Below are 7,535 nucleotides of genomic sequence, written 5' to 3' on the forward strand. Positions count from 1 at the left end.
ATTACCCTTTTATTATATAGGATAGAGGCCTGGTGCATGGGTGGGGGTTGGCTTTGGAGTATTGTGGAAATTAATCCATAGATTTCCAGAATCTTCTTCATGGAAATGATTTTGTTTTTGCTATACATACACCTGAAAACCAAAAATAAAGTGGCCAGACCTTGCCCTGAAAGGTGTCCCAGATGGGGGACCCACTGCAGTGCCTGGCCAGCCTGGGTGAGGGGCTGAAGGCCGTTTTCAGACTGGTCACACCCCCTTCAGGGTAGTGGTCCCCGCTGGAGTGCCTGGCCACCCTAGGTAAGGGGCTGATGGCTGTTTGCAGGCTGGCCAAGGCCCCCAGCCACCCAAGCTCCCAGTGGATGCTGGATGGAAGAAGGTATCTGGGATTTATTTATCTTCTATAATTGAAACTTTGTTGCCTTGAGCAGAGGCCACAGCCAGGCAGGGCAGGTGGGAAGCTTGGCTTCCTCCATCGCTGGGGCAACCAAGCCTCCTGCTTGCTCCAGCTCTGTGGCTGCTGGCCGCCATCTTGGTTGAGTTAATTTGCATATAGTCGCTCTGATTGCTGGTGGGCGTGGCTTGGGGTGTAGCAGAGGTGCGGTCAATATGCATGTTTCTCTTTTATTAGATTAGATGTTTGTTTTTGTTTAGTTATAATAGAATTCATGACCATGCCTCCACATTATATAGTGAGAACTTGTTGTGGTTATTTAAGCTATACAGTATTACATAATCAAGATGCACCATGATTTCCTCAAACCCTACCATAGTGATTAGCATTAGGTATATTTACATTTTTTCCAGTAAAGCTTTATCATTATAAGTCATTAAATACTGCTACCACTATATTTAAAGGGGAGCACTCTGGCACTGGGAAGAACATTTAAAAAAAATTTTTAAAGGTAGGAGATGGCCAAAACCAGTTTTGCTCAGTGGGTAGAGCGTCAGCCTGTGGACTGAAGGGTCCCAGGTTCAATTCCGGTCAAGGGCATGTACCTGGGTTGCGGGCACATCCCCAGTAGGAGATGTGCAGGAGGCAGCTGATCCTGATTGATGGTTCTCTCTCATCGATGGTTCTAACTCTCTATCCCTCTACCTTCCTCTCTGTAAAAAATCAATAAAATATATTTTTAAAAAAAGGTAGAAGATGGACAAAAAAATGATATCTCAAAATCCACTTAATTCATAGACTACTTTTGAAATTTTATGTTCCCATATATTTGAGGTCTTTTCCTTTTTTTTTTTTTTCTGTAGAGTGGTAAACATCCTTTGCCTTTTTTCCTATGCATTATCTGTGTCTCTTAACCATTTATAGCAGTCTCTACTGCTGATAATTGTCCTTTGTCTTTCATGTGTTGCCAATTTTTCCTCAATCACTTTTCTTTTGACAGTCGCATTAAATCACAAACTTTTGCATGCTATAATATTTTTACAGTTGTAACTTTAAAATATTGTTTGCTTGGTCACTCAGAATTTATAGCTAGTTTATTTGGTGTAACTGTTGATTTCCATCCTGCATTATAACAGGATACTTTGATTCAAAAGTCACTTCAAATACAAAGTGATGAACTGCCCTAATTAAAATAATTTTCAGATAGTATATTCACTGAGAATTTAGATATAATAAAGATTTTAGGTTCAATCACGTTTGTAATATTTTCCTGCTTTTCAAAAACAAATAAACAAAATCACCTCAGTTTTGAGGCATTTGAATATAGACCATAAAGTACTGTAAGACTTTCTTGCTTTTACATTCCCTAATGTAACTGGAGTTTTTAAAAGAATATTTAAAATTCTTTGCCTATTTAAGTGCAGGTGAACATAAAGAAAAGACATTTAGAATCAAAACTAAGCAGAGAAACCTCAATTATTTCAATAGCTTAACAAGATAAAAAAGTTATGTCTTGCTCATACAATAGTTCAAACACAGGTAATCCTTGAGATTGGACAACTCTTCTGGGAGTCTGACTAATACTGAGGTGGCAATTTAGGGTTTTAGGTTCCTTTCATCCTTTGCTCTATATCCTTTTAGTCTTCCATTTAACTCTTGGATGTAAATACAAGTGAGGGATTGCTTGGAAATACGTATGGGCTTATGAGCATCAGACTTCATTTCTAACCATTTCTTGGACACTCAATGACCACTAAGTCACATGTTCCACCCAACTGAAAAGATATCTGGAAGGGATTTAACAAACACACATTCTCTACCATAACAAGGAAACTAGAAATGTATACAAGTGGTTTATCTTTATTTAAATTTGATTATTATTTAAAAACATAATTAAAAACAATTTAGAACTTAAGTCTAGGCCAGAATCATGCTTTTTTTTTTTTTTGCCTGCTCAATGTTCACATTCAGACCCCATATAAAAAATTTCATTACCTGGTGATGTTGACTAGGACTGTAATCACTAATCATGTGCCAGCTAAGATGACGCCTTGGCATCAGGGGTGAAGACAAAGAGAACAAGACTTACAACATTGAAAATTAGTCCTCGGGACACTTTGAAGATCAGTTACATAACAATAGTAGTTAATATTTGAGAAACTGTGATACATGTTTTTCATTTAATCAACTGGCTGAAGATATGAAAGAATACATCTGCACATCTATATGCATATCCATATCTAACTATGGAAGTTGGTTATTACATGAAGTGGTTATATTCTGACATTTTTACTTCCTGGTCACTCTAATATAAGCTACCAAGTAGATTCAGATTGATAGTCCATCTCTGCACACTTTTTTATTCACGGCTAACCACTGGACTCTCAGTTATAGTCTTGGTTCTCTCCCATCCTAATGATGAAAGCTATGCCCATTCAGGAATGAAATTAAGACCTTAAATTCATACCTCATTATTAGTCATTCTGTCACCTTGACCTTTGCTGTAGTCTAATACTTACATTAATGCCTATTCCAGAGATGTGATCTGCACCTCACATCTCACTTTTGTTTACTGGTCTTCTATTGTATACTGTGAGCCTGGGCCAAAATATCTTATTCTTCCTTATTTCCTCCTTGTACCAAAGTCCTAATGCTATATTCATATTTAGTGGCTGATACTCTGCTACCTTATGAGCATCATATCTGATTCGGTCTGCCTGTGTGAAAACCCAAGTTCACTTACAGATGTCACTATCAGTTTGAATAACCCTTCTCTAAATCAGACCTTCCTCATGCCTACTGAAGTCAGCTACCACAAGAACTGCTTATATTAAACTTCAAACTAATAACCTCCATTCACCCTGGTTCCTTAGGTTCTGGCTCAATCCATGAGCCAATCTAATTCTAAACTCTTTCATCCTCTGGTCTACCCAATTCTTCTCTCCTTGATGGGGCTATACCCAGGACTATTTCAAGTCTCAGTTATTGATGCTGTTTGTGTGTCTATGTACACATGTATATGCCTATGAGTGTGTGTACATGTGTTTTCTGTATTTGATAATAAAGGAGACATTGATTTAGATGCTTTTGTTCACTTATTTTCATGCATTTATTTTTGTTGCATACTACTTTAAACAGATTAACTTTTTTAGTGGTTTTTAAATTAAGTTATATTTTATTGGTTGCAGCTACTGATATCTCCTTGTTTGCTTATGTTATTAAAGTCAGGGCTTCAAAGAACTCTGGGAATATTAATTCCAGTTTGAACATGTAAATGGGGCCACCCAAGAGATGTTTATTTTCTCAAACTTATTAGTTCACTACTGTGCAGAAAGGTGCCAAACACTTCTGAACCCAGACTAAATTGTTGGAGAACATTGTGTAGGCCTGGCTTTGGAAAGCATGGCAGGATCAAAGAGACCAATATATCTGATTTGTTGGATGTTACAACTTATCCTGAATGATGGAATAGAGATTTAGCAACATTGCTTCTACTACTCATGGTGATTGAATTGGCCAAAATCTTCAGTCTCAGCATGGTTCCGCTTAAGGTTCTATTCTGGGAATGCTAGAGGAATCAGCATTAAACTTCTTGAAAGCTTTACAGCTGTTTCATCACATATTTTCCACTAAAATTTAAAATAATCATACTGGTTTGGGGATCTGTTGCTTAATATAATTATTCATTGTGACCTATATCTATATGTTTTCTCTCTTTTGAAACTCTAGGCTTCAGTATCTAACTTTTTTGTGTAACACTGAACTTCTTCCGTACACTCACCCATCAAAATACATCTATGTGACCTCTCCTTTATTTATTTCTATTATCTCAGCACCTACTGCAGCATTTCCCTTTATCTCGATTGTTTTATTACTTTCTCTTGAATACTGTTTCTCCCACTTTCTGTTAACCAATAATACTCATTAGAGTGGTCTCAGAATAAATGACACTTACTAAGGGATGCCTATCCTGGACACTCCCTTCTAAATCAATACCTGTTTTAATTGCTCATTTCATTGGTAGCTTTTCTTCAAAGCATTTATCATCATTTTCAGTCATATTTACTAGTGTTATGGAATTCAAAAGAGTAGACACTAACCCAATATCTCCTGAAATTTTACAAATATCCTATTCTGCAAAATTTGACATTATAAGTAGTAATACTCTTATAGATATTCTAAGATGCTCTTTAATTGCTATAGCACAAAATATAAAACATAGTCTCATTTCCCATATAAAATGTAACCTTATTTTTCTTTATGTAGACATTCATTTGTATAAAAAAAATAATGACACAAAACTGTTTTTGCAAAATATATGCCTGTCCTCTGCAAAGCTGACATTAAAACACCAGCTTTAATATGAAACCAACAAGAACAGAACATTTTCTAGTGATTTTCATTGCATGAGGAGAATTTCTTATGATTAGCCTTGGCCCAAATTGTACCTTTTCATTTTTGTAGCAAAAGCTGCCCAGCAGCATTGATATTCACAAGTAAACAAGTGATGTTTATCTACTCAACCATGTTTACAGCTACAAATCCATTTTCGTTGAAAGGGGAAAAACTTCTTCCTGAATTGGCAACCCCCCTTTTGCTTGTCATTTCTTGGAAATTAGGACAGACGGTTTGAGATCATGAATAATGACATAAGACAATGGAACTCTGTCACGTATAAATACAACTCAGGGCATGATAATCTCTGAATAATGCTTTGGAGGCTTGTTTTATCATTAGGACCCGAGTTATTTTTATAATGTCCTCCAGGAACCATTTAGGAAAACACGAGGTTCAAAAGGAAGGCCAGCTAGTAAAGATACAGAAATTATTTTTGAGTTTAGTCTTATGAAAGGATCTTTCTGGCACCATTGTTATTTTAAGAGACAACTTGTTATTGTAGAGAAGAATGAAGACATATTAAAGAAAATGATTTTAAAAAGATGTCATCATTACATTTTGGGGGGATGCAGTTTTGAAGAAATGGTTTTGAAGAAATAATTATCCTCTGCAATTTAATTTTTTTAAAAAAAAGACTACCCATTAGGTGAGCAGGATTGCTCTATTGAGAAAAAAAAATTACAAAGAAAATAAAGGCTTGTTCATTAGAAAATAATGGCCCTGGTAATTAGGCTTTTACACCCTCAAGTGCTTTAAATACAAGTGAGTGGTTTCTGAGGTAGGTAAGCAGATCTAGGATGGATTATGCTAGTAAAACCACACACATTGTCCTTGATAGCTCTGGGATTGAGTTCTTTCCTCTTCTAGTTCTAATGGGGCCAGCTCTCTGCCTGTTACTCTTCATTCAAGAATTTCATGTCCAAAGTGAGCACATATTCATGAAAAATCTTCAAATGGACTGTGCTTTTGTCTTAAACTCTTCAATATAAAAGGGCATTGTGTGTGTGTTTTTGAGAATGATAAAAAAAAAGAATGTCCAAAGTGGGAAGGAACTTATTGTTTCAAAGAACAATAAGAATTGAAATAGATTTGTTTCTCACTTCCTGAATTTTCTCAAAACCAACTTTGCCTTAGTTTTCTGATTCATTTCCTTTCCTAATTTAGAATGAAACTCAATATAGTTTTATTCAGCTAAAATTAAACCAGTAGATGGGTCAAGTTGCCTAGGAGAACTTTTGCTTTCTTTTAAGCTGTTAATTGCTGTAGCCACATCATTTCCCATGAGGGAAATCAGACCAAATTGACTTTTCATATTTTTGTCTATGGAAAAGATTAAATTTTTAAAAATCTTTATTGCTAAAAGTATTACAGATGTCTTCTTTTTTTCCCCCCATTGACCCTCCTAGCCTGCCCCTCCCTCCAACCCAGGCCTTTACCACACTACTAGAGGCCTGATGCACGAAGATTTGTGCAAGAATGGACCTTCCTTTCCCTGGCTGCCAGGACCACCTTCCCTCTGGCCAGAGCTGCCTTTCTGCCTTCCCACACTGCCCAGAAGCCCAGAGAGGCTGGGGCGGTGCAGAGCACCTCCATCATTGCCATGGCAATGACGCAAGCATCCTGCCCCACCCCCAGTCACTTGGCACCTGTGTATGCAAATTAATCTGCCATTTGCCCCACCCCCGGTCGCTTGGCACCTGTGTATGCAAAATAACCCATTTTGTTGGGTTAATTTGCATACTCACTTCTGATTGGCTGTTTAAGCTGTTAATTGCTGTAGCCACATCATTTCCCATGAGGGAAATCAGACCAAATTGACTTTTCATATTTTTGTCTATGGAAAAGATTAAATTTTAAAAAATCTTTATTGCTGAAAGTATTACAATGTCTCCTTTTTTTCCCCCCATTGACCCTCCTAGCCTGCCCCTCCCTCCACTCCAGGCCTTTACCACACTACTAGAGGCCCGATGCATGAAGATATATTCAAGAATGGACCTTTCTTCCCCTGGCTGCCGGCACCGCCTTTGCTCTGGCCAGAGCTGCCTTTCTGCCTTCCCACACTGCCCAGAGGCCCAGAGTGGCTTGGGCGGTGCAGAACACCTGTGTCGTTGCCATGGCGATGACGCAAGCATCCTGCCCCACCCCCGGTCGCTTGGCACCTGTGTATGCAAAATAACCCATTTTGCAAATTAACCCACCATTTTTTTGGGGTTAATTTGCATACTCACTTCTGATTGGCTGCTGGGTGTCGTGAAGGTATGGTCAATTTGCATCTTTCTCTTTTATTAGTGTAGATTTTCTGCGCCCATAGGTTATGCACGTATGCATACAAGTTCTTTGGTTAATCTGCTCCCACCGACCCACCCCACTCCTACACCACCATCCCTCCCCCTGCCTTCCATCTGAGATTCAATAGTCAGTTCCATGCTTTTATGTCTCTGGATCTATTTTGTTCATCAGGTTTTTTTGTTCATTAGATTCCACATATGAATGAGATCATGTGATACTTGTCTTTCTCTGACTGGATTATTTCACTTAGCATAATATTCTGAAAACATAGAAAAGTTTTAGAAGATTTGAAATAAGATGGCAAATGTAAATTGTGAAGTTCAAAATGGTTTAATCAATAAACACACATTGAAATTGATAAAAACAACATCCAAACAGCTTGATAGGAAAAGTAAGAAATCCAATAGTCCAAAGCTAAGGTTTCCTTTTGAAATTGTACTGTTAATATTCAGATGAG

The sequence above is a fragment of the Myotis davidii genome, unplaced genomic scaffold (genome assembly GCF_000327345.1).
Source record: "Myotis davidii unplaced genomic scaffold, ASM32734v1 scaffold175, whole genome shotgun sequence".
NCBI classification, from domain to species: domain Eukaryota; kingdom Metazoa; phylum Chordata; class Mammalia; order Chiroptera; family Vespertilionidae; genus Myotis; species Myotis davidii.